Below are 25,064 nucleotides of genomic sequence, written 5' to 3' on the forward strand. Positions count from 1 at the left end.
CTCGGGAGAGACAAATGTTGAAAGTCATGTGTCCTCCGATACACAACCCAACCAAGCCGCACTACTTCTTAACACAGCGCGCATCCAACCCGAAAGCCAGCCGCACCAATGTGTCGAAGGAAACACCGTGCACCAGGCAACCTTGGGTAGCGTGCACTGTGCCCGGCCCGCCACAGGAGTCGCTGGTGTGCGATGAGACAAGGATATCCCTACCGGCCAAACCCTCCCTAACAAATACCACAATGAGTAATGCCATTATTATTTTAGAGCACATGTTTTATTTCATAAGGAAAGAGAAGGGAAGGAAATGTAGATGATCAATTAATTAAACTCCACTTGTATGGTGAAGCCAATACATGATCAAAACAAAAAAATATTTTAAAAAATTGGTTGAACATGAAACTCCCAAAACACGAACACTTGCCATCAGGCTTATATAACAATACAATATATTCTGATTCCCACTCAGATTTAAAATACACATTTTACCAGGTCTAGATTTGGCCTAGGCATAAGCCATATGCTTGACAACAAAAATGATAATAAAACATTCAATTTTGTAAGCTTACTGCCCTGGCAAAGAGGTGAGAGAGTTCATTAATTTACTTTTAATTTAAAAAATGAACACCAGGCAACTATCATTTTACCGTCAATGTACCGGCATATGTATTTTGCAACGTTTTTAACATTGAGGGTTGGTTCTGAACTTTGTCGTTTCGTGAATGTTACACTATTTGCTCCGGAAGTACTTGTTTGTTATGATGAATGAAACAATCATGGCTCTAGTGAAGTCTCCATAACACAGTTATCACTTGAGATTGATACGCTATTTGGGGCACAGTATACATATATATATACATTTGGTAAACGATTGATTTATTAATTTCCATTGATTCTTAGGAGTTGTATCCAAGTTGTAGCGCTGTAGCTCGCAACTAACGGTTACTAGCTAGTTAGCTAGCCAACAGTTGCTTGAAAGTCGCACTTGCTGGGCCGATACAGCTAGCTAGCTAGCCTATGTCCATTGCATTTGAATATAATGAACACTGTACTATTACAATCCAGTGCTAGCAATATGGTTACCTAGCTCACGAATCCAGCAGACCAACAACAATATCCCTGACGACCTACCTATTATGCTTAGTGAGTGTAGGTATACCGACAGGCATGCCGACCGGGCCAGTTTAGCTGTAACACCAAGAGGCCATTGGTGTTATAACAATGCTATCAAAGATAATTCATAACCTATAGCTAACTGGCTCATACATTTAGTATATAAGCCAAGATGCAAGCCTATTCGAACAACATACACCCATTTTATTTTTTAGGTCAGCTATACTCATGATGAACTTTGACGGTCTGGACCCAGGGATGGGTGAATACGCGCCTGCCCTCCATGGGAGTCTAGAGCCAGGTATGGAGCCCTCAATGGACCCATGGCTCAATCCTGTCTTGTTGCAAGGTGTGGAGCTCAATCCAGATGGTTTTACCGTGGCCGTACCCAAATCTGTGCACATGATGGAAGGGATGTTCTCAGAACTCCACAGTGTGCATGCAGAAGTGGGCGTTCCTGTCACAGCAACTCACTTTGACCTGCAATAGGAGCTGCTCTGGATGGGGAACCACAGGGTAAGAGAAAAATATTATGCCAGAATATAGGTTCTAATTATCAAAGTAAGAACTCGACGGACACTATGAAAGCTTAAACCAAGTTTATTCTTCCCAAAGGATCGAACAGCTGAACCGACAAAAGTCATATTCACACAAGCACTGATATTTAACCCTTTCTCCTATGCTGCGTCTCCTACATATCTGAACAGCCAATGCATCTCTGTTGCTAAGCAGAACCTTCGTGATACCTGTTCTTCCCCACTTCATCTGACCTCTGCCCCAAAGTGCTCAATCCTCTTATCAGTGCTGCCACAAGTGATCATTTTCCCTGCACTCAGCACATTCCAAACTTAATTGCACCCACCATATACCTTCCTCCTACAGATAACCATTAACTTCTGGTATGAACCCTCTCTATATCATAGCACTCAATATTTCAATAGGATACCTGATAATTAACCCTATTTGATGTTTTAGGAGTCAGAACCCAGAATCCATCAACTGGTACTTGGAACATGAAGTGCATCCACAAATGTTTTTGTACACTTTGGTTTCAGCTGCCACTTTTGTGTACATTTGCAATATGGGCTATTCAGCAACATTTTTCTAACATACAGAATTGTTTCCCCACTCTATTTTTCCATAGGGACATGGAATGTCCTTTGGTCCCACAATGGGTCGCTACTCTTCTTTCCAGGCGCACTCAACTGATGATATTCGTCAGATTCAGAGCATGGAGACAGGTGTTCTGTTTCTCTCTAAGAGTAATCTCAAGTGCCAAACTCGTGGAGGCCTTGTCATGTTCGACTACCTGTGAGTTGATTTCAAATGATGATTCACATTATTGTGGTTCTTACTGATTTATTTATCTTTTTATTTAAGCTTTATTTAACTAGGCTAGTCAGTTAATAACAAATTATTATTTACAATGTTGGCCTACCAGAAGGCAAAAGGCCTCCTGCGGGACAGGGGCTGGGATAAAATAAAATAAATAAAAAATAGGACAAAACACACATCGTGACAAGAGACACAACACTTCATAAAGAGAGACCTAAGACAACAACATAGCATGGCAGCAACACATGGCAGAATCACAACATCGGGGCGGAAGGTAGCCTGGTGATTAGAGTGTTGGACTAGTAACCGAAAGGTTGCAAGATCGAATCCCCGAGCTGACAAGGTAAAAATATGTCATTCTGCCCCTGAACAAGGCACTGTTAACCCACTGTTCCTAGGACGTCAAAAATAATTTGTTCTTAACTGACTTGCCTAGTTAAATAAAGGTAAAAAAGTATATATTCAAAAAAATTGGTAGCAGCACAAAACATGGTACAAACATTATTGTGCACAGACAACAGCATAAAGGGCAAGAAGGTAGAGACAACAATACATCACGCAAAGCCGCCACAACTGTCAGTAAGGGTGTCCATGATTGAGTCTTTGAATGAAGAGATGGAGATCAAATGATCCAGTTTGAGTGTTTTTTTTAGTTGGGGAACATTTATTTGAAATGTTTTATGCAAACCATACACCCATGTTAACTTAGGTTCAAAGGTGAGTGCCGAAAGGATGCTTGCAAAAATCAACATTTAGTTGAAACATGTTATAGTTTCAAATCAGTTTGGATGTGCATCTTGAATACTGTACAGTATAATGGTATTGTCTTAATGAATTCATGTGTGTATTTTAGAATGGAGGAGGGAGCTGACATGCATAGTCTGCTTATGACAGAAAACAACGCAATGCTCATGGGTGGACTACAGAATTATGTGCTTGAATTTGACCTTAATACTGTGCAGCAGACACAAAAGGTATTGCATGACACCAGCATGTGAAAATATAGGCCTAACTCTAAGGATGCAATACATTTTTGGCCCATAGGCTCTCAAAAATAAGTGATTCAATAGGTAAATAATTGTACATATTGTGATCTTTCCTTCCTATGCCTAGTTTACGGGCGAGGCTCCAGGGGTAGCTATCATGCGGCAGTCCAATCGTTTCTTATTCTGTGGGAACACATCTGGGAAGGTAAGGACAACAAGAGAGGCCCAAGGCCACTCATGTTTCTCAGTGTTTGGAAGATCTTACTCGTTTTTTTTTTACATCCTTAACCATTAGTATATATCTCACCTTCTTGCCTTCCACACAAACAGGTGTCGCTTTGTGACCTGCGCACCTTCAAGCTAGAACATGAGTTTGATGCCTTCTCCGGTAGCCTGTCAGACTTTGATGTCCATGGCAACCTCTTGGCTGCGTGTGGGTTCTCCAGTCGAGGAATGAACGAACTAGCGTGTGACCGCTTCCTCGTGGTGTTTGACCTGCGCATGATGCGCGCTGTGACACCACTCCAGGTGCACGTGGACCCCCTCTTCTTGCGCTTCATCCCTACGTACACGTCACGCCTGGCCATCATCTCACAGACAGGTATTGATCAAATGGGGAATGTGTTTGTTGTGCAGCCTGCTAGCGGTATTTATCAGAGAATGCAGAAAATAAGACAGACTTTCTTTTCCCTCCATCCCCAGGACAGTGTCAATTCTGTGAACCCACTGGGCTAGCCAGCCTGGCTGATGTCTTCCATGTCAACACCTTTGGCCAGTTGCTCATGAGCTTCGACGTGTCCTCCAGCAAGCAGGCTTGGTCTTTGGGGACTCTGGAGGAGGTGTGCACCTTTGGTCAGACGCCGCAGAGGTCTCCTACAACGGTTATTCACGGGAGACTGAATTTGCTCTGCCCTGTCTGGTGGACTCCTTGCCTCAGCTGGACTGGATCCATGACCTGTTGCCCTTGTCCCTCATCCCCATGCCCTTTACCAGCTCAGAGCCACTACTGTCAGACTAGGTCACCACACAGGCCACTCCCAGCCCTAGGTAAGTAGCTTTTGGGGACTTTGATCTGCTAAAGTAGGCTATGTGGTGAATTCACTGCTTCTTGAGGTGGGGTAACACCAACCTCTCTTAAAAATGTCCCTTCACAAGGAGGGCTTTTGATAGATATCTTGTGCCCGAAGGATGACTAAGTTAAAACCTGTTGAGGCTAGGGGGCAGCATTTTCACTTTTGGATGAAAGGCTTGCCCAGAGTAAACAGCCTCCTACTCTTTTCCAGATGGGAATATATGCATAGTGTTATTACCGGTGGATAGAAAACATTCTGAAGTTTCTAAAACTGTTTGAATTATGTCTGTGAGTATAACTGAACTCATATGGCAGACCAAAACCTGAGAAGAATTCCAAACAGGAAGTGAGAACTAAATTTAGGAAACAGTGCCATTGGATGTCCACCTTAGATATGGATGAGAATGCACTTCCTAGGGATTCCACAAGATGTCGCCGTCTTTAGATTCTGGTTGTATGATTCTACTATAAAGGTGGGGCTCATAATAGCTCTTTGAGTGGGTGGTCTGGCAGAAAGCCTCGGTTTCATTACGCGCGGTCACGAGAGGGTGTTTTCGCGTTCCTATGCTTTTCTTCAGACAATGCAATTCTCCGGTTGGAACCTTATTGCTGATTCATGTTTAAAACATCCTAAATATGGATTGCATACATCATTTGACTTGTTTCTACGACCTGTAACGGAACTTTTTGAGTTTTTGTCTGGAGGAATTGCTCGTGCTTTTTGAGGATTGAATGCTGGGCTGAACAAGCTAACAACAAGTGGCTAAATGGGCTTTTTGGAACTTTATGGAACAAATCAGTAATTTATTGTCGAACTGGGATTCCTGGAACTGCCTTCTGATGAAGATATTCAAAGGTAAGTGAATATTTATAGTGTTTTTTGTAGCTTCTGTTGACGCCAAAATGTCGGGTTCATTGGTTACGCCCCCAATCCTCACACCCGTCCCCGGAACAGGTATGTCAATCATCCACAAATTCTGTGTCTCAGAAAGAGTTGGGTTCTGAACTATGCTTGGCTTGTATAAACATCCCCTCCTATTTGCTGTATTTCAGGTTCCTTACAAGATCAAGGAGGTGGAGCTGGACTTTGACAACTACAATCAGGGGGTTCCTGAGTCTCCTATTGGTCGAGATGAAGAACCACACCTCTACATGGTGCCCAAAAAATACAGGAAGGTGTGTCCCTTACTTATTACATTGTTATCTACTTGTAAATGTGAAATATGTGGTTCAACAGTATGGATGTGTTATGAGCACAATGTGGTTCATTGTGGTTTTGAGATTAGCTTGTTGTGTCAATGATGAGAGCTTACATCTTTGATTGTTTTGTGCCCATCAGGTCACCATTAAATACTCCAAACTTGGGCTGGAATACTTTGACTTCAAACATTATAACAGGACCCTGTTTGCTGGCCTGGAACCTCACATTCCCAATGCTTACTGTAACTGCATGATCCAGGTGAGAATCTGAAATGTTCATTTATATAGTGTAAATATACATTTGATTTATCCATGTTTATTCGTATATTATTTCATTATTTGTTCCCATTTACAAATAACGGTGAGTATTTTCCCCCTGTGTGTCTGATTTGTTAGGTGTTGTATTTCCTGGAGCCAATCCGCTGCCTGGTCCAGAACCACCTGTGTCAGAAGGAGTTCTGTCTGGCGTGTGAGCTGGGCTTCCTCTTCCACATGCTAGACCTGTCACCAGGAGACCCCTGTCAGGTAGTCACCAATAGCCATGACACATCTCACTCTGTCCTATGGCCTATCTTTCTATCCCTACAAAATAACATACTCTTTGCATGATAGAGCACTGTAGTAGTGTGCTTATGTAACAGAGTTGTAATAAAGACAGTTTGATGGAGTTGTAATAGAGTGGTAATAGAGCACTGTAATAATGTGTATGTATGTACTGAACTGACTGGCCACAATTAAACCGTCCTGCTGCCTACTCCCATTGCCATTCACTTATTGCAACCACTGTCCCCTCTCACAGGCTAGTAATTTCCTCAGAGCTTTCTGAACTATCCCAGAGGCGTCTGCCCTGGGTCTGATCCTGGCTGACTCTGATGAGCAGACGGGGAAGGCCAGGTTGGGCCGTCTCATCCAGAGCTGGAACCGCTTCATCCTCACCCAGCTCCACCAGGAGACCCAGGAGCAGGAGGGGCCACAGGCCTACCGAGGAGCCAGCAGCAGGTGACACTGATCATTTGCACACATTTTTACTGTACCTTTTAACTTTTGTTTTAACATTTTTATGCCCAAGCAATCAAAAAACGAACAGATATTCTTTAAAATTATTTGCGTTTATTGCACTATCAATGATAGGAATTAAATCAGCTTGTGGATAACTAAATATTTCTTTAGTGTATACTAGAGCATCTGGTGTGTTTAGTGATGACTTTGGCTTCATTATTTTTCTCTTAATTTTTGTATTTTTTACCCTTTTTTTCTCCCCAATTTCATGATATCCAATTGGCATATTACAGTCTTGTCACATCGCTGCAACTCCTGTACAGACTCGGGAGAGGCGAAGGTCGAGAGCCGTGCGTCCTCTGAAACACAACCAAGCCAAGCCGCACTGCTTCTTGACACAATGCCCGCTTAACTCGGAAGCCAGCCGCACCAATGTGTCAGAGGAAACAACGTACACCTGGCAACTGTGTCAGCGTGCATTGCTCCCGGCCAAGCCACAGGAGTCGCTAATGCGGGATGGAACAAGAACATCCTTGCCGGCCAAACCCTCCCCTAACCCAGACGAACGCTGGGCCAAATTGTGCGCCGCTTCATGGATCTCCCGGTCGCGGCTGGCTGTGACAGAGCCTGGACCTAAACCAGGATCTCTAGTGGCACAGCTAGCACTACGATGTAGTGCCTTAGATAACTGCACCACTCTGGAGGCCCGCTTTGTCTCCTTTTGTACCTACCGGCCAAATCCTCCCTAACCCTCCCTAAAAATATTCCACTTAATTTGGAACGGCAAGCCAGACAAAAATTTAAATGGGCCTATTTATATAATGAATTTGGAAAGTATTCAGACCCCTTGACTTTGTTACAGACTTATTCTAAAATGTATTCAAAAAATAAATCCTCATCAATCTACACACAATACCCCATAATGACAAAGTGAAAACAGGTTTTTAGAAAAACAGAAATACCATATTTTCATAAGTTTTCAGAACCTTTGCTATGAGACTCAAAATTGAGCTCAGCTGCATCCTGTTTCCATTGATCGTCCTTGAGATGTTTCTACAACTTGATTAGAGTCCAGCTTTGGGAAATTCAATGGATTGGACATGATTTGGAAAGGCACACACCTGTCTATATAAGGTCCCGCAGTTGACATAGCAACAACCAAGCCATGAGGTCGACGGAATTGCCCGTAGAGCACCGAGACAGGATTGTGTCAAAGCACAGATCTGGTGAAGCGTATGAAAACATTTCTGCTGCATTGAAGGTCCCCAAGAACACAGTGGTCTCCATCATTCTTAAATGGAAGAAGTTTGGAACCACCAAGACTCTTCCTAAAGCTGGCTGTCCAGCCAAACTGGGAAATCAGGGGAGAATGGCCTTGGTCAAGGACTTGACCAAGAACCTGGTGGTCACTCTGACAGAGCTGTGGAGATGAGAGAACCTTCCAGAAGGACAACCATCTATGCATCACTCCACCAATCAGGCCTAAATGGTAGAGTGGCCAGACAGAAGCCACTCCTCATTAAAAGGCACATGACAGCCCGCTTGAAGTATGCCAAAAGGCATCTAAAGACTTTCAGACCATGAGAAACAAGATTCTCTGGTCTGATGAAACCAAGATTGAACTCTTTGGCCTGAATACCAAGTGTCACATCTGGAGGACATCTGGCACCATCTCTACAGTGAAGCATGGTGTTGGCAGCATCATGCTGTGGGGATGTTTTTCAGAGGCAGTGACTGGGACACTAGTCAGGATCGAGTGAAAGATTAACGGAGAAAGGTACATAGAGATCCTTGATAAAAACCTGCGTCCGGTGAACAGGTCAGGGTTTCATAGCCGTAGGCAGAACAATTGAAACTGGAGCAGCAGCACAGCCAGGTGGACTGGGTACAGCAAGGAGTCATCAGGCCAGGTTGTTCTGAGGCATGGTCCTAGGGCTTAGATCCTCAGAGAGAGAGAGAAACAGAGAGAAACAGAGAGAAAGAAAGAAAGAAAGAAAGAAAGAAAGAAAGAGAGAGCGCATTAGAGGGAGCATACTTCAAATCCCACAGGACACCGGATAAGACAGACTGACCCTTGCCCCCTGACACATAAACTACTGCAGCATAAATACTTGAGGCTGAGACAGGAGGGGTCGGGAGACACTGTGGCCCCATCCGACGATACCTCCGGACTGGGCCAACCAGGCAGGATATAACCCGAATGGGAGGAACTCCCCAAATTCAGATGTGCCAAGCTTGTAGCGTCATAACCAAGGAGACTTGAGGCTGTAATCGCTGCCAAAAGGTGCTGAGTTAAGGGTCTGAATACTTATGTAAGTGAGATATCAAAAAATGATATACATTTGCAAAAATGTCTAAAAACCTGTTTTTGCTTCGTCATGATTGGGTATTGTGTGTAGATAGATGAGTAAAAAAAACAATTTAATTCAACTTTACTTAAATCTGATGTCTCACCCCGAGTTCAAGAATTGCTTTTTTTCCTTCATTCAGATTTGAAAATGAAATAATCTCCAAAATATCACTATTTTTAAAACAAGCTTTAGAAAGCTGGTTGCAATTTCAGTTTAATCTCAAATATACTAATTGATTAAAAAAACATAATTTTTGGAAAAAGTGTTTAAAAATTGTACAATCAGGGGCCTCCCGAGTGGCGCACAATTGGTCCAGCGTTGTCCAGGTTAGGGGAGGGTTTGGCCGGGGGGGCTTTATTAGGCTCAACGCGCTCTAGCAATTCCTTGTGGCAGGCCAGGCCCCTGCATGATGACTTCGGTCATCAGTTGAAAGGTGTTTTCTCCGACACATTGTTGTGGCTGGCTTCCGGGTTAATGGGTGTTAAGAAGCGTGGCTTGGCGGGTCATGTTTCGGAGGACGCATGACTCAACCTTCGCCTCTCCCAAGCCCTTTGGGTAGTTGCACTGATGAGACAAGATTGTAATTGGATCGCAATTGGATATCACAAAATTGTGGAGAAAAAGGGGGTAAAATTACACACACACAAAAAATATATAATCTTTGTAAATTAAATCCTAAATAGGACTTGTGGAGTTATGTCACACATGCAGTTAACAACAATATATGGAAATGTCTGCGCTATGCAAAATTGCAAACAACTGATCGTAGCATTACTGCAAAATAGTTGGGAGGAGATTTTTTACGTACCGATTCCATGGTTCATGAACTGATACACAAAACGACGCCGGATTCAAAACTCCATTTAAATTATTATACAAAATTCTTGCAACCAATAGATAGATACACAGTGGGGCAAAAAAGTATTTAGTCAGCTACCAATTGTGCAAGTTCTCCCACTTAAAAATATTATGATAGACAAAATGAGGGGACAAAACCCGGAAAATCACATTGTAGGATTTTTAATTAATTTATTTGCAAATGATGGTGGAAAATAAGTATTTGGTCAATAACAAAAGTTTATCTCAATACTTTGTTATATACCCTTTGTTGGCAATGACAGAGGTCAAACGTTTTCTGTAAGTCTTCACAAGGTTTTCACACACTGTTGTTGGTATTTTGGCCCATTCCTCCATGCAGATCTCCTCTAGAGCAGTGAAGTTTTGGGGCTGTTGCTGGGCAACAAGGACTTTCAACTCCCTCCAAAGATTTTCTATGGGGTTGAGATCTGGAGACTGGCTAGGCCACTCCAGGACCTTGAAATTCTTCTTACGAAGCCACTCCTTCGTTGCCCGGGCGGTGTGTTTGGGATCATTGTCATGCTGAAAGACCCAGCCACGTTTCATCTTCAATGCCCTTGCTGATGGAAGGAGGTTTTCACTCAAAATCTCACGATACATGGCCCCATTCATTCTTTCCTTGACACGGATCAGTTGTCCTGGTCCCTTTGCAGAAAAACAGCCCCAAAGCATGATGTTTCCACCCCCTGATTTATTTATATATATATATACGACCATTCCAGCTCTGCAGATTTTGCTGCGAAGAGACAGAATCATTAGATCACTTGTTTTGGTACTGCCCATATGTAGCTTGCTTTAAGGTCGCAGGTTCAGGAATGGCTGAAAAATTGCAACATTTACTTGGAGTTAACTCTGTGATTAGCACTGCTGGGTGATTTGAAAAGTCAGTCAATCCATCAATAATATAATAATACTCTTAGCAAAGGTGTTTCTTTAATTTATAATCTGTAGAAACTATGAGAATAGAAAGGTTCAGAACTTTTGAAACAGCACAGTGGAAAAATATATGGCAGCTAGAAATCAAAACTGGATAGTCTACAGTGATAAGATGTGAGGGGTTGAAGTTTGGCTGAAGGCTGGGGCTAAAAACAAACAATAGTTAACTAATGTAAAATATACTGTCCATGAAATGTATGTAGTATGTAAAAGCTGGAATTGGAAGCATAAGTATTGTTGTCCATTAGTTTAGTTCTCCTTCTGTAGCTCAGTTGGTAGAGCATGGCGCTTGTAACGCCAGGGTAGTGGGTTCGATCCCCGGGACCACCCATACGTAGAATGTATGCACACATGACTGTAAGTCGCTTTGGATAAAAGCGTCTGCTAAATGGCATATATTACTAGGGTTAGGGGAAAATAATAAAGAAGGAAATATATTTCAAAAATATATATTGGGAATGGAAATTATGCAGACAATTACATTGATAAAAGCCACAATCTATCTGCATTAAAATAAAAAAGGAGAATGAAAGGCTAAAAGTTCTATTTGAAAACCGTATTTGACTAACTTATTTTTGTTGATATTGCGGTGTAAGGGGGTAACACATCAGCAGTGGTATCTATTCAATTACTTCCTGATTGAGCCAATTGACAAGGTCATCTTTGGTTACTCACTGAATCAACACATCAAATATCTTATCAATAAATGAGCTGTTATCAATTCCTCAAATATAACCATGTGTTTGTATTTTGTTTTTGTTCATGTGTCTCAGGCTGAAGCAGCACAGTTTGATGTGAACTGGAAGCTTCCAGCCATCCTGTATTACGCCAAGAGAAACTACCACTCCAAATACGACCTACGCAGTAAGCCATCCACTCATTGTCTGTTACAGTTTCTTTATTTATCTGATCAGGGTCAACATGACCGTGGATTGCCATACATTTTACATACAGGATTTCATTTAAATCATATAAAATAAATAAGGTAATTTCAGCAGTAGATATTTGCTTTAGTGCATGCCACTCCACAACATAACCTTGACATCCTCTGTGAAGATGAGGGATGGTTGTGGTACTGTGTATGACTGCACTCATTACCTGTTTAAGAACATACCCACCCCGACACTTGATGCCTGTCTGTCTTCCCCAGTTAAGAACCCCATCGAGGCCAGTGTGCTGTTGACAGAGGCTTCGCTGGCGCGGAAGCAGAGGAAGAGCCACGCCACGTTCATCCCCATCCTTGTCAGTGAGAGGCCCCGGGCCGGGGACCTCGTGGGACTGGACGCTGAGTTTGTCACCCTCAACCAGGTCAGTCTGGCAGGTGTGATTGCTGGATTTAGAGTATACAGTGCATTCGGAAAGTATTCAGGCCCCTTGACCTTTCCCACATTTAGTTATGTTATAGCCTTATTCTAAAACAGATTAAATCGTTTTTTTTAGGGATGCACGATATATTGGTGAGCATATCGGAATCGGACGATATTAGCTAAAAATGCCAACATCAAAGCTGACGTGCATACCTATATAATGTAAGTAGATGACATAACGACGCCACGAAAAATACAGCGCTACACAGAACAAAAGCAGAAAAATACTAAGCGCACACTTCCAACAACTAAACAAGTTCAAGTCCAGCAGTCATTTGAAACAGTAAGAAAATTTCAGCGTGACAACTCAAAGGTGAAATCCATTAACTCCAAGATAATGGAATTTATTACCCTTGACAATCAACCATCTTCTGTCGTGGACAATGTTGGCTTTCGCCGACTGGTCGAGCCCCGGTACACACTTTTTTTCAGATGTTGCCCTACCGGAGTTACAGTATTGTTGAAACGTACATCTATGAGCTACGTGTTATGGGTGTCACTGCTATTAGCTTCATGACTGACATTTGGACCAGCGATATCAGCCCCATGAGCAGGCTGAGTCTGACAGCACAGTGGGTTGATAAGGATTTCGTACTGAGGAAAGCCGTATTGCATGCTCATGAATGTGCTGGTTGTCATACCACTGCTGCCATTTCAATGGCATTTGAGAACATGTTTAAAACTTGGAAACATGAATACACTAGTTAGCGCCATTCGAACAACTGACTCGAGAAATAAGCTAATCAACTGCGTCTGCAGCAGACGTGATACCCTCTGTCATGGTATTGAAAACGCCTGCTCAACAAAACTGCCAACACACCGTGGGGTTCAAATTTGAGGCTGTGAACGAAACGAAACAGCACAGCAAGTAAGTGAAAGAAATAGGTTTTGATGATGTTTTACTGGTAATGGGGACATAAGTAAATACCAACAAAATAACTTTTTGGTCAATGTGGTGTGTGTAACTTTTTATTTAACAAGGCAAGTCAGTTAAGAACAAATTCTTATTTACAATGACGGCCTACCCAGGCCAAACCCGGACGGCGCTGGGCCAATTGTGTCACGGCCGGATGTGATGCAGCCTGGATTCGAACCAGAGACTGTGGTGATGCCTTTTGCACTGAGATGCAGTGCCTTAGACCGCTGCGTCCATGTGTGTGTGTTAAATATTTAACTGTACTATAATACTTAAAAGGCTGAAAAAAATGTCAATATCGGTTATCGTTATTGTTTTTTTGGCAAGGAAAATATTAGATGTCAGTATCGGCCAAAAATGTAATATCGGTGCATCCCTCGTTTTTTTCCCCCTCATCAATCTACACACAATACCCCATAATGACAAATCAAAAACAGGTTTGTAGAATTTTCTGCAAATGTATTAAAAATAAAAAAATGCAATATCAAATGTACATAAGTATTCAGACCCTTTACTCAGTACTTTGTTGAAGCACCTTTGGCAGTGATTACAGCCTCGAGATTTCTTGGTTATGATGCTACAAGCTTGGCACAACTGTAGTTGGGGAGTCTCTCCCATTTTTCTCTGCAGATCCTTTCAAGATCGGTCTCTTTTATACAAACTTTGAGAAATAACAAGGAGCGCCCATAATGTGTTTTGTGTGGGGAAGTGCTTAGTAATGAGTATCTCAAAACGAACAAATTAATAAAATGACACGTCCTGACCAAACATCCAGGCAAAACATGACGGTAAACCCAGGGAGTTATTTCAGAACAGGGCAGAATGCTTCAGGAAACAGTGCTTCGAAAGTGGAAAAGTAAGTCAACTAACAAGGCATTGTTGTCATTAACGTTAGCCAAAGCAAGCTAACTAGCTACTGATAGTGCATCCCTAAGAAACAGTACAGATGAAGATGGAAAATTTAGGCCTACTGTACATTTTACTGTGGAAATTATTGTTGAAAACAAGTTTAGGTTGGAACTGTGGCTGTTACAAGTAATATTTTTTATTCTGAACTGGAATAAACTGATTGAAGCAAGATGCTTTTTGAGACTAACACAGTTCTGGGTTGCTCATCTTCAGCAGGAAGCGATCTCCTGCCTGACTGAGAAAGCAGTAGATGTTCAGATCCAGTTTGGCACCACATACCTATGCAAGTCAGGGTTCTCAAGTACAGAAACAGTGTCAATGCTGAGCATCACCTCAGTATTGCACTGTCAAAAACTGATCCCAGATTAGACCTGCTTGTTGAAAACCTTAACCAGCCACACACCTCTCATTAGTAGTGTGTGTGTGTGTGTGTGTGTGTGTGTGTGTGTGTGTGTGTGTTCTGGTCTACATCTGTGTGATGTGATCAATCAGTTTATTCCAGTTAAAAATAAAAATATGCATTTTAACAGCAACAGTTCCAACCTAGACTTTCTATCAACAATAATTTATACAGTAAGAGGTACAGTAGGCCTGGTTATTTTTATCTGTACTGTTACTTAGGGGATGCACAAGCAAAAAGCCTGTGTGTGTGTGTTCTGTTAGACATCTGTGTGATGTGATCAATCTGTTTATTCCAGTTCAGAATGAGATTATTTATTGTATTTTAACAGCAACAGTTCCAACCTAGACAGGTATGTAATAGTGTTTTTAATGGGAAAAATAAATATTAGATTTATGGGTATTTCATTGTTATTTGTTTTTGTCTATATCCCTTTTTTTAGGCATAAGGGCAATGAAATGTACCGATATGTACCGATATGTACGCATAGTTGCATATTTTCCTAAGCTTGGGTCCCAGGAAAACATAGAATTTCTCATTCGGGTCCCAGGCTGAAAAAGTTTAAGAACCCCTGCTCAAGGATATTCAGAGACTTGTCCTGGAGCCACTCCTGCATTGTCTTGGCTGTGTGCTTAGAGTTGTTGTCCTGTTGGAATGTGAACCTTCGACCCAGTCTGAGGTCCTAAGTGCTCTGGAGCAGGTTTTCATCAAGCATCTCTCTGTACTTTGCTCCGTCCATCTTTCCCTCGATCCTGACTAGTCTCCCATTCCCTGCCGCTGAAAAACATCCCCACAGCATGATGCTGCCACCATCATGCTTCAGTGTAGCGATGGTGCCAGGTTTCCTCCAGACGTGACGCTTGGCATTCAGGCCAAAGAGTTCAAACTTGGTTTCATCAGACCAGAGAATCTTGCTTCTCATGGTCCTTTAGATGCCTTTTGGCAAACTCCAAGCGGGCTGTCATGTGCCTTTTACTGAGGAGGGGCTTCCATCTAGACACTCTACCATATAGGCCTGATTGGTGGGAGGGCTGCAGAGATGGTTGTTCTCTCATCTCCACAAAGGAACTCTAGAGCTATGTCAGAATGACCATCGGGTTCTTGGTCACCTCCCTGACCAAGGCCCTTCTCCCCAGATCTGTGCCTCGAAAACAATCCTGTCTTGGAGCTCTACGAACAATTCCTTTGACCTCATGGCTTGGTTTTTGCTCTGCCATGCACTGTCAACTGTGGGACCTTATATAGAGACATGTTTTTGCCTTTCCAAATCATGTTGAATCAATTGACTGTACCACAGGTAGCAAAGGGTCTGGATAGTTATGAAAACAAGGTATTTCTGTAAAAAATATATATATATATTTGCAAAAATGTATAAAACCCTGTTTTCGCTTTGTCATTATGGGGTATTGTCTGTAGATACATTAGGAATTTATTTAATAAGTTTTCGAATAAGGTTGTGACGTAACAATGTGGAAAATGTCAAGGGGTCTGAATATTTTCAGAATGCACTGTAAGTCAGAGTATGCTAGGTCAACAATGTATCTAGGTAGAAGGTTCCTTTAGGTACAGATCCGGGATCAGTTTTTCCTGCCCAGATCCTAACCTTAACCATTTAACAGGTGTATAATAGGGGAAGCTTCACCCTAGCAACATAGCAATGAGGATAATAATTAACAACTGTGATACATCAAGGAGCTCTGCTTGGAGATCCACTGTTTAAATTCCCCCTTATGGACCGCATACTGTCTATATATAGGAGGAGGCAGAGCTACGCAGCGACGGCACCAAGTCCACCATTAAGTCTAGTCAGATGTCTGTGGCACGGATCACCTGCGTGCGTGGTCAGGGTCCCAACGAGGGAGTACCGTTCATCGATGACTACATCTCTACTCAGGAGCAGGTAATGCAGCCCCTCTCGCCCTGGCAATAATAATGACTACTTTAACAGGATGGATGGATGTCCAGATAATTATTGCTATGCAGTCAAATCTGATGTGACAGCTTCCTAACAAAGCGACCTAGTTTTAACTAATCTTAGTTTTTAAAGTTTATTCTTCCTCGCTGTTTTGCTGGTGCAGGTGGTGGACTATCTGACCCAGTACTCAGGCATCAAACCAGGGGACCTGGATGCTAAGATTTCCTCTAAGCACTTGACCACTCTGAAGTCAACATACCTGAAGCTGCGCTTCCTCATTGACACCGGAGTACGCTTTGTTGGCCATGGTTTACAGAAGGACTTCCGGGTTATAAATTTGCTGGTAAATTTGTATACTTAATTTCCCTGATTTTTAAATGAACCAATTCTATCTGTGTTTCTATACCCCTGGCTGCAGTTTTAGTAAAGATTATGGGCTGGTTTCCCGGAGACAGATCAAGCCTAGTCCTGGACTAAAAGCATGCTCAATGGGGAATCTGCTTTGAAAAATGGCTGTTTAGCCTAGGACTAGTCTTTATATGTGTCCAGGACACCAGCCCTATAGGTAATTTCAATGGAGGGAGTGTGGGAGCTCATTTTGATATACCTTGCTCAGGTGCTGAAGGATCAGGTAGTTGACACCGTCTACCTGTTCCATATGCCTCGTAAGGGGATGATCTCTTTGCGCTTCCTCGCCTGGTACTTTCTGGGTAAGAGCTTATACTCCTTCACCACTGTTTTGGTCATATAGAAATTACTACTTTAGTCTGCCATTTTCCAAATTCATCCATGAAACAACCAAATTGTGTGAAATGGCAAACTTCTACTTCCTTCTCCGGACCTTAACATCCAAGGTGAGACCCATGACAGTATTGAGGACGTACGGACTGCCCTTGCTCTGTACAGGAAGTACCTGGAACTGAGTCGTGGAGGAGGGAACGACGAAGTCCGCAAAGTTCTGAAGGGACTCTATGAGAAAGTCCGCAATCTAGACTGGAAAGTCCCTGACTGTGACACAGGAGATGGTCAAGGTAGCCCAAAAAGTATGAAACTGGCATTGCATTAGAGGGTGTAATGTTGGTGGGATCTGGATATTATTGGGGCTAACTTTATTTTTATTAGCAGTATACGGGATCTATCAATCTTCGTTGATTGAATGTAGTCCCCTCAGTACATTCTTCCCCTCAGTGAAGGGTCTGTGAAGAGTGCCTGAAGACATTCCTGCCAAACTGATTTAATCCTGGTGTTTAATCATTTCAATCAATCTTTTATTTATTGTTAAAACCAGTACTCACAAGGTATTGACTCCCATAAAGTATGAAACTGGACAGGTTATCAACAAGAGCAGAATGCTGAAGGAGGTTGTGTCAGTGTCCCAACTTTCCACATAATCTTGCTTGCCTGTACAGTACCCTGATCTGACTCTGCCATTTACATTATTTGAAAAAGGACTGAACAGTTTTGATCTTCTCCAAAACAGAAGTCAAAACAATTTCTACTTTCATTTAGTATTTTTCTTTAGGTTTGTAAAGAGTGTTTGTCATTATGCTGTACATTATGCTGCTTACATGGGCAAATCATTTTAACATTTTGATAAACTTTTTATAGTGATGTTTTTTTTAAATAAAAGCTTAATATAGTACACTGAATTGTATATTAATATTTCTATTTTCTTCCTAATTCACATTTTATGATAAAGTGGGAGATAGACATTTAGCTTAAAAGCTAGAATCCTCAGTTGCTACATACACTTATACATTAATGATATATACGCATTGATTATTGAGAAATATAACTTTATTTATTTATTTCACCTTTATTTAACCAGGTAGGCAAGTTGAGAACAAGTTCTCATTTACAATTGCGACCTGGCCAAGATAAAGCAAAGCAGTTTGACACATACAACAACACAGAGTTACACATGGAGTAAAACAAACATACAGTCAATAATACAGTATAACAATACGTCTATATACAATGTGAGCAAGTGAGGTGAGATAAGGGAGGTAAAGGCAAAAAAAGGCCATGGGGGCAAAGTAAATACAATATAGCAAGTAAAACACTGGAATGGTTGATTTGCAGTGGAAGAATGTGCAAAGTAGAGATAGAAATAATGGGGTGCAAAGGAACAAAATAATTACATAAAGTATGGATAGATAAAGTAGTTGTTTGGGCTAAATTATAGATGGGCTATGTACAGGTGCAGTAATCTGTGAGCTGCTCTGACAGCTGGTGCTTAAAGCTAGTGAGGGAGATATGTGTTTCCAGTTTCAGAGATTTTTGTACTTCATTCCAGTCATTGGCAGCAGAGAACTGGAAGGAGAGGCGGCCAAAGGAAGAATTGGTTTTGGGGGTGACCAGAGAGATATACTTGCTGGGGCACGTGATACAGGTTGGTGCTGCTATGGCGACCAGCGAGCTGAGATAAGGGGGGACTTAGCAGGGTCTTGTAGATGACCTGGAGCCAGTGGGTTTGGCGACGAGAATGAAGCGAGGGCAAGCCAACGAGAGCGTACAGTTCGCAGTGGTGGGTAGTATATGGGGCTTTGGTGACAAAACGGATGGCACTGTGATAGACTGCATCCAATTTATTGAGTAGGGTATTGGAGGCTATTTTGTGAATGACATCGCCGAAGTCAAGGATTGGGGTATGTTTGGCAGCATGCGTGAAGGATGCTTTGTTGTGAAATAGGAAGCCAATTCTAGATTTAACTTTGGATTGGATATGTTTGATGTGAGTCTGGAAGGAGAGTTTACAGTCTAACCAGACACATAGGTATTTGTAGTTGTCCGCATATTCTAAGTCAGAGCCATCCAGAGTAGTGATAATATAATAATAATAATAATATAATAATAATAATAATAATAAGAGTAGTGATGTTGGACAGGCGGGCAGGTGCAGGCAGCGATCGGTTGAAGAGCATGCATTTAGTTTTACTTGTATTTAAGAGCAATTGGAAGCCACAGAAGGAGAGTTGTATGGCATTGAAGCTCGCCTGAAGGGTTGTCAACACAGTGTCCAAAGAAGGGCCAGAAGTATACAGAATGGTGTCGTCTGCGTAGAGGTGGATCAGAGACTCACCAGCAGCAAGAGCGTCATCATTGATGTATACAGAGAAGACAGTCGGTCCAAGAATTGAACCCTGTGGCACCCCCATAGAGACTGCCAGAGGCCCGGACAACAGACCCTCTGATTTGATACACTGAACTCTATCAGAGAAGTAGTTGGTGAACCAGGCGAGGCAATCATTTGAGAAACCATTTTAAATATGCTTCATGAACTTATTTCAACTGTCATACCCCAGCAGAACCATAAATATAAGGGTGTTTTACACCAATGTTTTTAAACAATGTGAAATTTAAACCAACACTATATAGCCTCAAAACATGGTTAAAAATGTATGTTGATATCATTCATTTTTACCAAAACAGAGGTGGGGTAACCCATGTTTCACTTTGAGGGCTAATTATCCCATATATTGTAGTGTAGTGCGACATTGTGTGACGGCACGAGTTTATAGCAACCCCTGCTGACCATACTTGGAAATGATTGCTTCTGTAATTCCAGGTGAGACGGGTGTAATTTATCTTGAATAGGTCAACCTAGGCTTCTTCCAGTCTGCTTGTCTGCTTGTCATAATAAACCATTGAAAAGTTTTCTTCAACAGAAACTCTTTCTTGGCCTAATTTTGCTATGTCCAATACGTTTTTGTTAGCTGCCCTACATTTGTGCAGGAACGACGGGTGGTAAGCTATTTACTTTTGCAGCTTTTGAAAATGTTTTTCTGGAGCAGGTAAAAATGTTTGATTTTTATTGGTTAACGCTTCACAGAGTTGCAATTTAAATGAGTAGACACTGGGTGAACGTATTTATAAATGATAAAATGGATTTGAATTAGGCCTAAAACGTGCTATTTGGGTTATTGGACGGGATCCTGCGATGACGACCACCCAACGTTTCATTAGCCGTGCGCTAACCCGTGCTGTTACGTCATCCGTGTCTCTATTGTGATGTATGACATTAGGTGGTTTTCAATGTCCGAAAATGGCTAATCATACGGTCATCATTTTCTACAAGACAGGCCATGAGGCAGTCGATCAGCAGAGATCTTACCAGCCAGCCACCCTACTCAGTAGACCCCTAGATCATACAGTAGACCCCGTCTCGACAATTATGATCGGACAGAAGAACAAAGTAAATCCTGTATTTCTCTACCCTAGAATTTCCCATAGCCAAATATCCAGTCCATAATAATGCCAATGGACTTTTCGACTGCAATCAATTTAGTCGCCATAGGCTTATTAATGTTTTAGGATACGTTTAGCAGATTATGTCCTTATTAAACCGCATACAGACAGTCCGCGAAAACGCTGCTGCCTCTATTCGTTTTCAAGTGAAAATATATTTCTCAAGCGGCAGAGAAAAATGACCCGCACGTGCGGCAGTAGTTGTGTTCGGTAGCGAGCTGCGCCTTCGATGCCGCTGGGTGGGAGGCAAATCTGCAGCTGGCTTTCCATAGAAACCAATTGAGGGGGCTACGTTTTATTTAGTTGTGTGTAGACCATTGCATGCTCAAAAAAGGTGCGAGTTAGTATAGCCTACCAAATAAGGGTTATTCATTTGCATCTGTAGGAGAACCCTTTGGATAACATTTTATAAAGGTTCTTTGTATAACCATCCACAACTAGATCTAACTTAATTAGAGGGTTCTATGATTCCCATACAGGGACAAATCAAATAACCATAAGGGGTTGATATTGTTGCTGTGTGGGAACCGTTTTTGGTGCAATGTAGAACCTTTTTTTTTAGACCCATAGAGGGTTCTTTGATTTGTCCCTTTAGGCTAGTGTAGGGGAATGTTTTTTCATGCTATGTAGAAGCAATTTTTGAAGAACCATAAAGGTTATTTGGGTTGTCATTGTAGGAGAACCGTTTTGCTGCTATGTAGAACTTATTTGGAACATATTCATTTAAGGGGACTATTTGATATCTACAAGGGAACCCTTTCTGGTGCTATGTAGTGAGAACCCTCTTATGAAAAACTCTATTCTGGGTTCCAGGTAGAACCAATAACGTGTTCTATCTGGGACTGAACTAGAATTGCATTATCTGATTACTATTTACATTTAGCAGAATGGCATATCCATAATTAAACTCGAGGAGTTGAACCCTTTTGGAACCATTTTTTCTAAACTGTAGTAGATCATGTATTTCACATATGCAATCCATTCTCTCTTCTCTTCATCTACAGCGTAATAGTCTAAGGCGTAGCAGTCGCCGTGCCATGCAGGTGAGGTTGCTGTATGCTAGCATGCTTTCCATGCAGTCTGTTAACATCTGTTGCAACGATGCATCATACCATTAGGCCTATATTCAGCTGAGACCCAACTATACTGATGATTCTACATAGAGGATGCTTTTAAGTCCATGGCAGGATAATCATTTTTTTTGTCATGACAATCCCAAATGGCACTCTATTCCTTATTTAGTGCACTACTTTTGACCAGGACCCATAGGGGAATAGGGTGCCATTTGGGACAGATTATTTTATTTAATAAGGGTACAGGAAATACAATTATGTTCACAGGCCACGTTGACCTACCCTGAGGTGATCGTTCGGAGTGTGGAGATGACATCCGTCAGTCGGAGAGACATCTCCTCTTCGATCAGCAACAACACCTACAACCGATACTTGCTGGAGAAACAACAGAAGATAGGTTTGAAACACTTAGATGTTGGTAGCCCTTAAAACTCGTACCCATATATGTGTTTGAAAATGGTTGATTTGGGCACTGATAATCGCCTAAATTGGAACGCAGTGGCTATTCAGTAAAATGCTATACATTACGTCAGAACTCAGGCTCTAAGCTTCACAGCGCAGAATGCGGACGCAACAAAGTTACCCCCATCCCTCCCGCTAATTGTGCAATGTTTGCACCTTTTTCGTTGTCTGAGTGAGGGAAATGCTGTAAATTAAGAGGGCTCAATATATTTTTAAAGATGAGAAGTTGAGGATTATAATAAATATTGCTTTGATGTCCTACAAGCAAGTCAAACACCCGAGTCCAAATGTGCACTTGACATTTCCATATCATAAAACTCATGTCATATACAGTGTCAACGTTTATGATCACTATGTTTGATGTAGTTACAAGATGACATAACGTGGTACCCTGGGTTGTTCCGAACAGAATGAGCCTATGTTTGTCTATTGTGGAGCCAATTTCCTGTGGAACACGTACCTGAATGCATGCATGACTCCTTTCAATGCGCATCAAAATCATGGTTTGTTTCTCTGAATTGCCATGTGAAAGCCTAACACTGTAAGATTGTATTTTATAACTTATGTTGGCAATAGAACAAGATTTCAAATGATGCCCACCTGACCCATGGGCTGTTTTTTTTTTTTGCGTAAGCAACAACAGTAATCGTATGATGGTGGGGATGCAAGGTTGTGTTCAAAACAACTACAAGTGTGTTTGCTCTAGTTCATTTGTGCGATTAAAGTGCATTGAAATTACTTAGGAACGTTGCACTTTTTGGAGAAGTGTGTTTCCACTTGGAGATACCAGTTAGTCCTCTCACTCAAACACATTTTTTTGTCATGTTGCACCTACTCCAAATTTTCCAGGAATATTCTTTATTATTTTCAGATTTCGTAATCAACAAATGCAGCGAAAAGTAAAGTAAATATAAAATGCACTTTAAATCAAAAGTCTTGTGTCAGGTGAACTGTTGTGTCCTCATCTTTAGTTCAAATTTTCCCTAAATCCGCAAACTGTTCCCTTTCAAATGCTACTATGCTTATGCATATGCTTTTTATATTTATTCTGTTAGAAACATTTCAATTTAGACCTATAGGCCAAGGGTTAAATAGGCAAATGGATGGTGTTTTTTCAGTTTGGGCGTCTTACACAACAGATTTTGTATAATAAGGAAATACTTGAGCACCAGTTTGGTAAAAACGCAACATGTAAAGTGTTGGTTTGATGAGCTGAAATAACAGATCTCAGAAGTTTTCCATATGAACAAAGCTTATTTCTCTCAAATTTTGTGCACAAATTTGTTTACATCCCTGTTAGTGAGCATTTCTCCTTTGCCAAGAGAATCCATCCACCTGACAGGTGTGGTATATCAAGAAGCTGATTAAACAGCATGATAATTACACAGGTGCACCTTATACTGGGGACAATAAAAGACCACTCTAAAATGTGCCGTTTTGTCACACAGCACAATGCCACAGATGTTTCAAGTTTTGAGGAAGCGTGCAATTGGCATGCTGAATGCAGGAATGTCCACCGGAGTTGTTGCCAGAGAATTGAATGTTAATTGCTCTACCATAAGCCACGTCCAACGTTTTAGAGAGTTTGTCAGTATGTCCAACCGGCCTCACAACTGCAGACCAAGTGTAATCACCCCAACCCAGGACCTCCACAACCTGCTTTTTCACCTGTGGGATCGTCTGAGCCCAGCCACCCAGACTGGTGAAACTGGGTTTGCACAACCGAAGAATTTCTGCACAAACTGTCAGAAACCGTTCAGGGAAGCTCGTCGTCCTCACCAGGGTCTAGACCTGACTGCAGTTCGGCGTTGTAACCGACTTCAGTTGGCAAATGTTGACCTTCGATGGCCATTGGCACGCTGGAGAAGTGTACTCTTCATGGATGAATCACGGTTTCAACTGTACCGGGCAGATGGCAGACAGCATGTATTGGGTCATGGGGGTGAGCGATTTGCTGATGTCAACGTTGTGAACAGTGCCCCATGGTGGCGGAGGGGTTATGGTATGGGCAAGCATAAGCTACGGACAACGAACACAATTGCATTTTATGGATGGCAATTTGAATGCACAAAGATACAGTGACAATATCCTGATCAAACCATTGTCATGTCATTCATCCGCCACCATCACCTCATATTTTAGCATGATAACGCAAGAATCTGTAAACAATTCCTGGAAGCTGAAAATGTCCCAGTTCTTCCATGGCCTGCATACTCACCAGACATGTCACCAATTGAGCATGTTTGGGATGCTCTGGATCACTGTGTACGACAGCGTGTTCCAGTTCCCGCCAATATCCAGCAACTTCGCACAGCCATTGAAGAGGAGTGGCACAACATTCCATAGGCCACAATCAACAGCCTGATCAACTCTATGCAAAGGAGATGTGTCGCGCTGCACATGGTGGTTACACATAATACTGACTGGTTTTCTGATCCACGTCCCTACCTTTTTTTAAGGTATCTGTGACCAGCAGATGCATATCTGTATTCCCAGTCATGTGAAATCTGTCACACCGTGATCTGTTTGACCTGTCTTTGTGCTTGTCTCCATCCCCCACCAGTTGTCTCCCATCTTCCCCCATTATCCCGTGTATTTATACCTGCGTTTTCTGTTTGTCTGTTGCCAATTCATCTTGTCCCATCAAGTTCTACCACCGTGTTTCTTGTGCTATAGTTTTTGTTTTTCTTAGTCCTCCCAGCTCTGACCTTTCTGCATGTCCTGACCCTGATCCTGCCTGCCGCCCTTTACCTGCCTGACTCTGATTTGGAATACGACTCTTTGCCTGCCTTGACATACCTTTTGCCTGCCAATTGTGTCTGCATCTGGGTCTTAGCCTGAGATTAGGTTCTTATGAATTTATTTCAGTTGACTGATTTCCTTATATGAAATGTATCTCAGTTAAGTCTTTGAAATTGTTGCAT

The 25,064-nt window shown here is 42.0% G+C and overlaps 1 pseudogene; it reads left to right on the forward strand.

Moving 5' to 3' along the window:
- Window positions 1–770: 770 nt before the first annotated feature.
- Window positions 771–18,006, forward strand: LOC118360550 (PAN2-PAN3 deadenylation complex catalytic subunit PAN2-like; annotated as a pseudogene).
- Window positions 18,007–25,064: the final 7,058 nt, after the last annotated feature.

The sequence above is a fragment of the Oncorhynchus keta genome, chromosome 28 (genome assembly GCF_023373465.1).
Source record: "Oncorhynchus keta strain PuntledgeMale-10-30-2019 chromosome 28, Oket_V2, whole genome shotgun sequence".
Taxonomy (NCBI): Eukaryota; Metazoa; Chordata; class Actinopteri; order Salmoniformes; family Salmonidae; genus Oncorhynchus; species Oncorhynchus keta.